Below are 14,272 nucleotides of genomic sequence, written 5' to 3' on the forward strand. Positions count from 1 at the left end.
ATTAAAGGTTAATTAAATTTCCAACTCTCAAAAGTAGCAACTGTCACATCACTGGGGTTATTTTAATGAAGCTCGGAGAGATGACGCTTCTCTATTACCGAGCCACGGGGTGCTCGTGTCATTCATATTTCACTGTAATCCCTGTGATCAATGAATGAAAATGATTTCTGAGGTTGTGTTCTGACTGAACCTGGCAGGATAAAGGCAGTGGACATGATGAATTTCAGAACGTTTCAACTTGAGTCAAAAAAAATCTGCACAAACTGAGGCTTTAATAAAGAGTAAAAATAACTCAGTTCATGGTAAGTTTCTCTGAGGTCGTTCAGTCTCATCTCTCAAGAACATAGTGAACAACGACTCACTGTACACTCACACAGGGTAGCTACAGTACATTAACGATTCGTCATGAATAAACATGGACTGCACGTTGGTCAAATTCATGTGGAAAAAAATCAAGGCCGAAATTCAGTTTACATCAAAATATGGCAGTGCCGGTATAGTCACACTCCTCCATTCATTTTTTTAGCTGTCAAGCTAAACACGTCTGATTCAGCGAAAGCGCTTACAAGGTCTTAAATGAACAATGCAAACACTTACGTATTATCGTTGTTCTGGTCCACTAGATGTCGCCTGGCAACATGTAACTGCATTGCTTGTGTACTGGGCTGTGACAGTTCAGAGTTCAAAGAAGCGTAGACGTTATCTAGTGTAAAGCAGCCAAAGACGACACATTGCAAGACGAGGTGGCTCCTTGATAATACATTTATATAAACAACACAAGGTCTGTGTGCAGGTACTTGAAAGCCTGTTGCTGGATTATGAAAAAGAAAAAGAAATGCTGACTTTGTTTGGGGTGTAACATTTACAACTATACTGTAGCACCATATTCTGTTCTGGTGCACCGGGGGGACCAGTGAGTGAGTAATGTAAATTCCAATTTCGGATGACAGGGAACAGCGAACTGAATAATCCTGCGCTGAGCATTTCATGGATGACCTTTCCAGTCTTCAGCATGAGCGGCAGTAATGTGAAAGGCAGATGGAAGGGAGAGTGATAGGGGTTCAGGAAGGGGGTGAGCAGTGCCCTGTGGCTCCTGCTCCTGTTAGGGTGCTATGAATCTCCAATGGCTTTTTAATATATCAAGAGATGTGCTTAATCTGATAATGATTGCATCAATATGTGACAGTGAGTCCCCGTCGGTGAAATCCAGTGCGCCACCGAATTCTTCAGCCGTGCTTTGAAAAGGTCTATCGTTCAGAGCTGGCCAGCGAGATGGAAATCAGAAGTGAGTGAAGTTAAGCTTCTCCACAGGATTCTGCGCTAAGCGGGAGTTAATCTTGATAAATGCTGGATGTCTATATGAAAATGCCAAAAGTGTATTCAAGATAAGAGGCCGTGCGAGCCACATTGTACGCCTCAGATTCTGACTCTTTGTGGCGTATAAACACATTCTTGTTTTCCCTTCTTTTCTGCTGATTTATAATGCCCGAGAAGCTTTTCTTTCAAAGGTGTTATCTTTTCTTTCCACCTTAGACCTTGAAAATCTTCCCCTCCAGTGAGTATTGAAAACAAAGACATGTCCATACAGTAAAATACGGTTGTCTGGCTTCAGAGGCTTTGACAAGGTGACTCATAAGGGGGTGTTACAGACAGAGAACAAGACACGCAGGGAGAGTCTGGAAACTCAAACCCTCTTAGCTTTAGTGCTGATGGATGTTCCGTAGTGGACCATCCATCTGTGATGCAACCCCATAAAGATGTCATGTAACCAAATCAAAGACAAAAAAGAGCCTGTTTTACTTACTGGCAGTCCCAAAGACTTTGCAAGTGCACGTTTGTCAGGAGCGACAGATAGAGAGATCACGGGGTGAAGTGAAAATCACTCACTCATCAGGAGCTGTTTTTTTAACAGCCGTTAAATGATGCCTTCCTGGGAGTACCCCCCCCCACACCCCAAAGTCTCTCATTATGTCCTGTAGAGCCCTTTATGATCTCAGGCATGTTTCTTACGATGCCCCATCTGTCTGTCCTGCTGTGACAGAGGGGCCCAGCCCCCTCTCATTCCTGTCGGACAGCTCCATCACTCATCCCTTGACTGTCGCTGTCTCTACATCAAAACAATGCCGTGCCAGAGTGAATTAGTATGTCCTTCACCTTGGGTGGAACCCTGTCATTACTTCACCCACACTCAAGAGAAGATGTTATTTAGCACATGTTACAGGAAGTGCAACATTGGTATGTCCTCAAGAGCCGCAGGCGCTGAAGTGTGTGTGTGGGGTTTACAGGTGAGTATGAGGACAATTCTGCACAAAACACATCAATGCATTTAATCGACGTGACTGTAAATGAGTAGTGTGTGCCTTAATCCTCAATCACCATGTCTTTGAATGGCACTGACAAAGCATTATAAAGGTGAAGCAGAGTTCATGAAACTCTTGAGGTGATCACTGTCACTGTTTGGTAAAATGTTATTCAAATGAGCGCAAACTCTAAGGAGCAGATTATGTTTAGTGGACACAGTGGGGAGATTACAGCGCTCTGCTATGAGCGGATTATGTGACAATGGAAGCCTATGTGCAATCTTAAATTACAGCAGAAAATGGTTCTAAGTATGACTTTGGAATTCAACAGAAAGGTTCACTCTAGTTTTACTTTAGAGAAGTGGAAGACAGGGAAAAAAAGACTTGCTGCATGTTCATATCATAGACTACAGACTGCCATTAAGTGTTTTAATGATAACAGCTCTTCTAGACTTTCCAAATGACGGTGAATTCAGAAAAATGTATTCATTGTTTTGCAACTACCTCATCTTGAAGATAGTAACATGACATGTTTACTTACATATTGTACCTGAGCTCAACCAGAGGAGGGGAAAGATACACATCCGCGGGACAGCTGGAAAAGTTGCCTGCAGTTTTCCCAGGAGTGGAGAAGATTAGCAAGTGGCTGAAGAAGCTAGCGCTGAGCAACCATCTAAAATGAGATTGAGTCCTCCTGAATAATTAGCACAAGGAATTTAAGCTGTTGAGACTGAGGATAAGGCTCAGCAAAGACGGAGGATGAGTCAAGAAGAGAGTAAATGAAAAGACACACGAGATTTATACAATAAGGAACCTTTGATGTAATGAATATCAAATTGTAATCCCTTACACTACTCAATGCTGAGAAAAAGTAATCACATTACTGTAACTGCTGTCATTTGTATACCAATATAAGAAATGTCTCCAATATCCAACCATGGTTATTGACAGTACAGTTCTCAGTATGGATACTTAAATCATCCTATTTTTGAGACACTGGTGACGGTCCATCATCATGCAGACGTACAAAAAAAATGTGCATGTCACACATGACACACATGCTAACACACTGTATAATAACAATGACAACAGTGACGGTATCATGGCTCCCTCCTCGACAGTTCTGCTTTGATGACCTTGCTTCTAAACAGAAAACCGTTGCAGCCCTCGCTGCTGAGCAAAGGGAGCGGCGCGTCCTGCGTGATACAGATCGATACCGGGCCCCGCTGAAGTGCACCTCCTTTATAGCTGCTGAACCTGAGCAAGAAGGGTTAAAGGAATGAGGGAGGGCAAGGGCAGGCGTGGACGCACACAGAATGCCTGATGAGGAGGAGAAGCAGGGTATGGAGCCAGCATGCAAGGCTGGGCCCCGAGATGGCAGCAAGACTGTCTGTACACTCTCTGCTGCAGGTTCTGGGAGGAGAAGAAAGAGACGAATAGTCCGTGAGACAGGTGGCAGCAAAAGAAGGTGAGATAAATGTCCAAGGAAATCTTTGAGAATGGTTTAAAAAGGGAGAGAGGAAGTGGGAGGCCTACAGAAGGCAAGGGAGGATAAACGAACCAGGAGCTGCATTTACATTTCTGCTGGGTTTGTTGTGGAAAACAGGCGCAACCTTTTATACAGTGCTTAAGAGGAAGTGAGACTCCTTGGCTGTTAGTAGACATATCTCTGAAGTCAGCAAAACAAAGTGAACGCAAGGCAAAGAATCAGGACTCCAAGTAAATAAAGAAAGATTTTGTGCTATGGATGAATTGGACTGAAATAGACAGAACTCAATCCTTTATAAAAGAGTGCAAAAAACAACTGTGAAACCACTGAGCAAAGAGCAGCAGTGATATATGAGTAAAAATACAGCACCCAATCTAGCTTCCATATGTTCTGAAAGCCCCACTGAGGTCAGTTTACAAGTCTTAAACGTGTTTTCATATGGTCAACCATGATGGAAAGCCAGAGCCGTGACATTTTGGGTCACTTGTGGGTGTTCTGTCAGGAAGAGCCAAGAGCTGTATGGCTTTGACCATGGGGGGGGGGGGGGGGGGGAGAGATGGAAAAGCTGAATCAGAAGCTGAGAGAATGGAGAGGTTTAATCGGCCTGCGGCGGATGCTCACGTTCTGCTGTTTGCGTGCTTCTCCAGGAAAGACAATGGACATTACCGGGGAGCAACACATGTCTATAAATAAGGCAGGAAGGCACGGAAGGTAATATTGACAAGGGAAGAGGCGGTGTAGGAGTCCATTAGTCTTATAAAAAATGAAGGCAGGCGTTAGTGGTCAGGCTGAGAAAACAACCCAGGAGTTGAACAATCAGAGTGTTATGCTGAAGACAATGCACGCAAAGTCAGTGACCTGAACCGAATCCCCAAAACTTCTCTTTCCCCTGGAGTTGTTAATGGAAAAAAAAAAAAAAAAAGCAGCTGAGATGCATTCACCAAATGCTGTTGCTTTACTCAGTACTGTATCTGCTTCCATTCTCTTTATTTTAAAGGCTCACGAGTTTGAAACACATCTCCGAGAGTGTTTCATTTTCCCCCGTGGGCAAGCGCTATAAGGAGGTTATATTCAGCACAAAAAGGTTACATCACAATTCGCTCATTACGTATGGAGGACTGCAATGAAGGGGAGCAACTTTTGCTTTGCAATTTAGCCATCATTATAATCAATCACCCAGATGCTGCAAATTACCAAATGAGACCTTTTCGCAATGTGATCAGTGCTATTTGTCAAAGGACATGAAGGGTATGAATGTGGTGGCTGATGAGCGTGTCGTAACATCTGACTCAGAGGAAAGGCTGAATACTGCTCTGAATGTTCAAAAGAAGGCCACTGAAGCCACACTCCAAGTCTCACTATAAGCCTTTTTTTTTTATTTAGGTGGATGCTATTTGCACCAAGGGTGGACAGTCAGTGTGGCTATTTACACCCAGATTTTTTGGCTCCTCTGGAACCAGCTAAATGAGTCACATAGCAGTGGTTCTGTCAGAAAGGCTTTCTAACCCGTGGCTCAGGAAAGGGTCTATTTTCAAACCAAACTGCGACTGAAAACTCCAGCGCTTGAGCCACAAACCTCCTCCCTACATGGACTTCATCACCCTTTGTCCCGTCTCACCTGACCTGCTCCAGCACCTTTAATAAGCGCCTGACAGCATCAGATGTTTAGAGCGCCACTTGACGTGTTTTTAATGGGCAAAATCAGATCAAATAACCACTAATATCTTTGTATAATTTCTTTGTAATTCAGACTATATAATTGCTCATAAACTTTGGCTGAATATTAGAAGCTCATCTCATCAAGTAAATCCCAATAGGAATGATTAGAGATGTTACAAATGTTAATATTGACGTGTATATGAGGAATATTATAGTAGGACAGACCTTAAAAAATCCAAACTAAACATTTACATCACTTATCCTTTCATTCAGAGCAACTTAATCATGTGAAATTATTTGATTCTTTGGCTCCTTCTTTAGTAGCAGCCAGAAGTTAGAAATAGTACGGAGTTCAGGACCCAAGGCTGAAAAACTTTAATAACAAGAAAAAAAGTTAAATAACAAGAAAAATGTCCAAAAGTTACAGACCAATAGAAGCGCTGGGAAAAAACAGAGGAACACGAACAGAGCAGGAACATAAACAGTAACTCCAAGCAAGTGGCAGACACAAAAACACTGGGGGAAGAAACACAGGAACAAAACAGAAAACCCAGACTCTGGGAGCACTGGGAAACATGAGGGAACACAGACGAACAAAGACAGGGGTAATTAGGAACAGGTGAAACACATCAGGGCGGGGCAGACGATCACAGAAGCTGGGGGGGGGGGGCCGAACAAGAAAAGCTGTGGGAGGGAAGTAATTTCAAAGTAAAACAGGAAATGAGAGTCCAAAGAGTCACACAAGGGGGCAGATGGTGACAGAGAGAGAGCTGTCAGAGAGCTGGACATCTGTGTTACTGTGGGTTTTCCTGGCGGAGGGAAGGGAGCCAAACAAGACACTGACTGGTCCGGTCTGTGGGAGGAGGGGGCACCAGCTAATTAGTCCTGGAGCTAACATCAGAGCGACAGTTACGCTAACTGTGTGCACCTAGCTTTGAAGAGCTACTGCAGCATAAAGTCTGAAAGGATGATCCAATTAAGTGGGAAATGTTATCTCCTCTAACATCTGAGCATCTGAGGATCTATTGAATGCAATAAAATAAATGGAAAAATTATTAATAAATCAGGTAATTTTATATTTGTTTTATAATTTTATAAAACATTTCATAATGCCATTTGTGTCTTTGTCTGTTAGTCAATATAAAAAAGTTTATTTTATATTTTTTATTCATTCATTCATATGCTTACTTTTGTACTTGTTTTGCAATATCCTAATTAATAATTTAATATTAAAAACTTTGGGCCTCTGAGGATTGACTATGATTTTGGTGACCTCACCTGACCTCGAGCACCGTTACACCAGAACTTCCAGTATAGTAAATATATCTAAATCTAATTGGCCAATTTTTTTTTTGTTTGTTTTTTACAAAAGTAGCTGAGCATTCAAGTTCCCCAGAGGATAAACCTTTTAATTTTAATGACCTTAGCATCTTTTTTCTAGCACCACCCTCAATCTTTGGTAAGCACCCAATACTTCTGTGTTGTTGGGTAATGTATATATTTCTGTACAATCAATATTCGCTGAAGTTAATTAAGACCCAAAATCCAATTCTCTTCCTACATATTTTCTCTCTACACCAACGGTTTTCCTACATACCCACATTATAAGCCCTACCCCCTCAATAATATCAGTGCTGCTTTGTCTTCACACATAAACCAACATGTTGTCAGTGTCTGAATGTTGTCACTTGATGACAGGAGTCTGTGTTCGGATGATTGTGACGTAAAACATTAAATAGATAGATTATAAATAAAAGATTTAGAAAAAAAAAAAGGTTTAAGTAATATGTGTTTATATATTATTTTACACAAAACTGAAAACAAAAATACAATAAAAACTAATTAAAACTCTAATAAATGTATTTCTCTTTGCACTTCCTCTTCTTGTATCACTACACATTATTCCATACCGCACACACAAACATAGAGATGGAATAAAAGAAAAACTAACTTAGTACCTCCACCCCTGTGTTGCCCTTTTCCCTTCCTCTCTCCTTCAGATGTTGTTATTTTTTTTCTTTTCCCTTTCTTTCCCCTTATGGCTTCCCGCTGGTTTAATGACACATGTCCCACTGCTCAACAGAGAGAAATGTGCATTAATTCTCACTTTCCTGCGCCTTGTCTTTCTTTTCTTTTCAGTTCAAATTTTCACTACATTAGGGTGGAAATGTGTGGACTGGTGTTTCCCTGCTGAGCTACGATGGAGGAATAATAACACAGAAGGAAACTTGTACTGAATAAAATACTAACATTGGAAGATTTCGACTTGATTTGAGTAATTCAGACTCCAGAAGTCGGATATTAGCCTCAGCTGAACTTTGAAATATAGTATATTGTTGCATAGATCAAGAATTGTGGATTTCGTTCTCTATAACTCACACTGGAATTGAGTTAGAAGGGAATCTCTTCATAGCTGCTATTTACAGGTGAATATGTTAGAAAGTGTCGTGCCTGCAGGAGGGCTGACAGCTTGTAACTTAATGTTATACATGCTGCAGGCTCGTTCACGAAGCCTATATGGTCGCTGCTTATATTATGTGTATACTATGCATGTTAAAAAATCCCCAGCAGGTGTTCCATTCTTCACACCTGCCTATTTATTGTAATTTATGACAATGAGGAGAAAGCGCGCGTCTGTCGGAGCGCTGCAGTCAGGCTGCTTGTTAGACTTTCCTAATGGAGACAAGAGATTTATAAAGAAATGTGAGCTGTTATTGCAAACGATAACACGTCCAGTTATCACAGGACAAATTGAATGCAGGCTTCCCAGACTCAATCTGCTTACTTAGTGTTTGCCTTTGTGTAACTTGGCAGACTGTGAGAAAGCTGCACAGTTGTGTGGCGGGAGTGTGGGGCATTTTTTTTTTCTCCTCCACTCAGACACCAACTGGACTAAATGGATGCGGGCAGTTGTGATATCATGTGAACAGTCAAAACGAATGTCTGTGCAACTTCTTAAAATGTTATTTTTCTTCATTTTCTATTTGTGGCCACCGCATGTACGTACGGATGAGTGATGATTGTTTATTTGCGGAGCTAAAGGAAGTGGTTAATTATGCTGTCAGCTTCTTCCTACAGAAAACTGATGAAGTGCGTCTGTGTCCCGACGTAGTGCTGAGAAATGCAACCCCAGTTAATCAAACACCAAGTGGTGCGGTCACAGTCTGTCGTCTGACTACACTCACTTTTCCTGCTAATAGCTAATATACAGCTTAGTGTGCTACTCATCAAAAAACCTCAATTATCATCCGTGCTGCACCTAAAAACTTTTCATGACTAAATAAGTAACAATTAAAGTTAAAGGTCCATAATGTATAAAAGCAGATGTCCATGTGTTGTTTGATAATAAAGCAGGTCCAGGTTCTATATTAATACTGTGAAAGCATCAGAGCCTCAGTCCACTGAGAAACACACACTGCATTCAGAAACTGAGCCTTAAAACCCGAGGAAACAAGGAAGGAAAGGAGGAGTGGGGCAGAGTAAGGCATGAGCATTATCCCTCTGCACTCTTCACTTAAGTGGAGTTTTCTGAGGAACAACGTGCATGAGCTACAAGCATCAAGTTTCTGTCCGAATACAGACACATCTGCATAATCACCCCGATTCGAACTCTGATCTTTAGCCGATTGGATCGGGACCCTCATCAAACTCTTATCAGTTTCCTTGCACTCATTTTTATCTACCTTGCGAATTGTTCTTCTTCACTGTTGTATAAAATTATCCTAAAGCTAACTTGGAATATGCAGCGTCAACTGTTGCACGGGGTCTACGCATCATCTTTCCACGGGCACCCAACTTTACTGCGAGGGATTGTAACTGGTCCTTGTTCCTCCTCCAGTACGTTATCTGTCCAACACGATATGGGAAAGTGCTACATCTGTGCTATGGTTCAGTTATAGGAGCCTATAAATCCCATGTCAGAGCCCCAATCGGCTCATCTGACCAAAGTGCTTATTCCTCTGGTCCCTATTTATCAATCTCCCCTGCAGTGAGGCAGGGCTGGACTTAGGTATGTGATGGTGTGGGCGGAGCATTCCATTCAAGAAATGAACGACCGTTTTCATCGCATGGACCGGGTCTGTTTTATGAAAAACTGTTCTGACCTGGATGAACTCACAAGTACAGTCACAAGCTACATTTCCCTCCATTAAAGCATGAAAACTTCCCCAGGAAAACATCGACTATACATCCCAAAAGTAAAGCCTTAAAAGGCGTTGTTAACCAGGAGAAACTGGCTTTCTAGCATGGGGATGCCACAGAGGAAAGGCAGGCCCAGCAGCTTGTAAAGTGGGAGATTAAATTGGCTAAATGAAGATATAAAAACAAGGTAGAGAATGAATATTCTCATTCTGCATGGAGGGGTATAAAGATGATGATATGGAAAGACTCAGTACTAACACAAATAAATCTGATCTTGGTCTTGCAGACGAGTTTAATGACTTTTTTTAAAGAGGTTTGATAGTCATGATTTTAATTGTGAACTCTCCCTCCTACCTCGGAGTTTCAGGGTAGGAGGGAGAGTTGTAGCTTTCAATGAAGGAGAAGGTAGTAAAGGGAAATTGCTTTAAAATTGTGCTACGACACCAAGTGGCATCGTCTTAGTCATTTTTCAGCTACCCCCCCCCATCTATAGGGAGGGAGTCCCGTCTCTTCTTCTGGGACCCTCAGAGATTATCTTGTAGAAAAGATGGGGATGATGCCAGAGCTTCCCTTTTAAATTTGGTTCTTTTGGAGGGCAGCAAGAATCACGTACGTCTGCTTTTTATCGATTTCTCCTCCGGATCCAGCCCCACATTCTGGAACAAAGACTTTTTATTATCAAATTTTAATTTTGATTTTTAGCACCGTTTGCTGGCTGGTTGATTTTTTTTACGAACAGGTCGCAGAGAGTTCAAGTTAACAGCTCAGTAAACTCCTTTGTTCTTGTTTGTTCTTCACACAAATGACAGTGTCAGTGCTCAGAGCTGTGGGTATGTCTTGAATTTTGCAGATGATTCATCCATTATTATTATCTTTGGAGGCAGGTTTATGATTTTATTCTGCATAATTTAGTATTTTATTGTCTTGTTCAGCATTAAAACCTGGTGTCATGAACCACATTAACTAAACTTAACTCCACAAGTGTAACACAAACAAACATTAAAGAGGACATCACCAATTTACAGCAAAGTTGCCAACATCCATCAGTGGAGATCAAGATGCAGATGGTGTTGCTAGGGGGAAAAGGTTTATCTTTACGGTGGCATTAATGTGCTCAGTAAAGTTCATGGTAATTAATCAGAAAGTTCTTGTGTAAAAAGGACAGATTTTCACCTGACCGTGCTGCAGGACGAAAGACGTCAGTAACAAATTGATGGTTTGCAGATTGTAAAATGAAGGACACAAAGACAGAGAGGGAACAAGGTGCTGTACGGTGTGGTGTTCCTGGGGGGGTCGCCAGCCTATGCTTTATGTCACCCCCCCCCCTCTTTTCCTGTCTCTCTCTCTCTCTCTCTCTCTCACTGCAGCTGTAATAAAGACTAAAATGACCAAAAAATACTTAAGAATGTATGACAATTTTGCTCATGGGTTTCAAACACTTTCTGTAATAAAACATCTAAAAGCGAAAATCTTCTCAGACGGAGTCCATGGTCTAATTTGAGGCGTCCTTGTTTGAAAAGTTTGAGAACCGCTGCCGTGCAGGACTCAAACTGTGGATGCTGCAGCTCATGGTTTGGAGCCTTAAACCCCAATTCCACCAGTGCATCGCCTGGCCAATGGGATCTAAAGGTTTTGATAATGCAGTCACCAAAATGTGGCATCAGCGCTACAGATAACTTTGATGGGACAGACAGGTTTTCAACAAAACACACAGATCAGTCAAAATTATTCAGACGAGACGGTTTTCGGTTCTTAAAACCACAAAACAAATCTTCTCATGGATCAACACCTCCAATGAAACACAGGAGAAGTGTAAAACATGGACCTTTAAATGAAGTTATCTGGAATAACAAGGTGATTGATTCCACTCTACAATCTTTAACCCATGTGGCCGGCATGGCAAAATGAATAAAGGTATTCTAGTATCATACTGAAGTTTATGGATGACTCCCTTCACCTCTTCAATAATAAAAGACTGAGTCTGAGCAGCAGAAAAAAAAAAAAAGAACAAAAATATTTGTGGTAGTGATCAAACGTGCAGTATATGAACAAGGGTCCTTAATATTAATATTGGCGAGAGCGAGGCATTTCTCTCGGCACATTAAAAACTGGAGATGCATTAAATTAGTTTCACAGACAGCTGTGCTCAGAGAGGCGCCTCCATTACACCAGTAGAGGAAGACACAACTGGCTGATGTCTGATATTCACTCGCACACCAGTCCAATATACACTCTGATCCTGTTATAACTTCAATCTCCCGCTTTTTCTTTCTTTTTTCATTGCGATTTTCCCATGCAGTAAATTAATGTAATGCTCCTGGACCGTGCGACTGCTATGCTCCGCTCAGAAAGACTAATGAAGTGCCATGAAAAAAATCACACATCACTCATCTGCGCAGGAATCCACACATGCGGTGTGTGTTCCTTATCACCAAAGAAACACCTTATTCCCCCCTCTTTTGTTTTTTTTTTTGTTTTTTTTTTTCTATTATTCTCACCTGGTGCACAGAATCAGCTTTTGCATGAGAGGCTAATCTTTTCAGCTCCTGGAACACAAACATTATCTTGATACATCTGCTATTCCACTGTTCATGGTGCCCTTTTTATGGACCTTGAAATTTTGGCCCAAAGTCAAGTCCCGCTGTGTGCGACCAGCATAAATTCCAGAGGTCTGCTTTACTTATTTATTCTCTTTCCAACAGGTACGCATTAACCTGCTGCCTGCTTATAATTAATATCATAGCAGTTGAAGGTGAAGCGGTAATGCAGTGTGACTTCTCTTTGTCTCTTTACCTACTCACTGCTTTTCTCCAGCTTCATCCACCTCCTCATCCGCTCTGACAGTACTGGTAATTGTGCATTATAAGGCTCGGGCGCAGGTTGCTGTTTAGTATACAGGAGCTATAGTGAGGACCTGATACTCCTTAATGCTGCAGCTATTAAGAACCAAATCACATTGCAAACACTTCATTAAACAGCCTGAGGCGCTGTCATTGTTTAATGACATATCGATGAGTGTGTTCAGTGGACAACAGCCGCAACAGCACTCTCTCTCTCTCTCTTTTTTTTTTTTTTCTTCCCCCCCTGCGCTCCCTGGGGGTGTCATCTGTCACTCCATCTCCTGCTAATCGATGTCTCTGGAGAATGCTGCGGTAGCCCCACCGGTGACAAGGTGCATTAAAAATGTAGCGCTGTTATCTCTCCCTGGCTATTCATTAATTTTGCATGGTCTGGAGAGGTCCTCGAAAAAGCGTGTGATTCATAGCGCTTATTGTCCTTGGTAAACAGGAATTGTGATCTTGTCATTAGATATTTTGACACAAAGAACTTAAAGCTCCGCTGGTAATATGGGCGATGGATTAAATGGCTACATGGAATGAGAAAGGTGTGGTGATAGCTCCATCCTACTCTTTCTCATATCATACTCCCTCAGCTAATTATTCTTTTTTTTTATGTTATGGCCTCTAAATTGAGCCTTGTATCTGGCAGCAGCAGGCAGTCGCTTTCCTGAAAGAAAGCTCTGATAAACCCACAATACACTGCATGTACAGCACCAACCGGCAAATAGACAAAAGTTATTGACTGGCTGCTGAACATAGAGGAGCATTTAGCCAGAAAAAGACATGGAAGTAGCCTAAATATTGAACTTACATTGACAAACCTGACTCTGCTAATGCTACTGTTACTCTGTGTCTGCTGAACGTGTCAAAAGGTAAAAGCCTTCACAGTCTGAAGAGTGACAATATGTGAGTCAGTGTTTTCTGACCAGTAGGCACATGGTCAAAAGACCTAAGAGACCTACTGGCAATGTAGTGATGGAGACGGTCACAGATGTACACAGATGTTCCTGACCATGAAGGGCTCTATTACGTGAGAACAAGTATCTTAAATCATTGTAAAGACTGTAGAATTGGTGAGATGTGTGTCGCGTTGAAGCGTTTTGTCAATGTGCTCTGATTTTCTAGACCCAGAAACAGGGTGAAATAATCACAAAAACTAAACGTTTCGGGGGGGAATTTGACATATCCACAAACCAGCAACAGCCTCAGGCAGACAAAACTGGTCCAACAGTCCAACACTAACTTGTTCCTTTCACTATCTGTCAAGATTATGCAAGCACAGACACGCAGGACGGGCCTTCCAGGGGAGAGGATGTCCTGTCACTACCTTCAGTGTAGCTGCCCGTCTCTCTGAAAACCCTGTGTCATTTAACATGTTTGGGCTTCGGGTTCAAAATAACACTAATGGCCTCTCTGAGATCTGGAGAGATCTGGAGAGGAACTTCCGAAGGGGGAATCTGTTACACCACTCAGCAGCACCGCTCAGCCCTGGTCCCCCGGCGGCGTCACACGTCACATTATTTTGATGCTGCATAAATCATCATGGCTGGTTCTGACAGGGGCCAGTGGGTGATCTCATGGAGGTCAAGAGGGTCACCCACTGGCTTTTGAAGGCAGGCCTGTGCAAGACGTCTTATTAGAATTCCTCCCCTTTTACCTCACACCGTGACTCTGGATGAACTTCCTGGCAGAGGTCATGACTTGTTTTTCTCTTTGGCTATGCATATCACTGATACAAGCCAGAAAACCTGAATTTCATTTTTGAAAACTGACCAGCTTTATTTTTCAAACCTGTTGCTGTTATTCTATACGCTGGAACTAATTTAAATGATTACACGTCCAGT

Source organism: Seriola dumerili, unplaced genomic scaffold (genome assembly GCF_002260705.1).
Source record: "Seriola dumerili isolate Sdu_G_001 unplaced genomic scaffold, Sdu_1.0 BDQW01000025.1, whole genome shotgun sequence".
Lineage (NCBI taxonomy): Eukaryota > Metazoa > Chordata > Actinopteri > Carangiformes > Carangidae > Seriola > Seriola dumerili.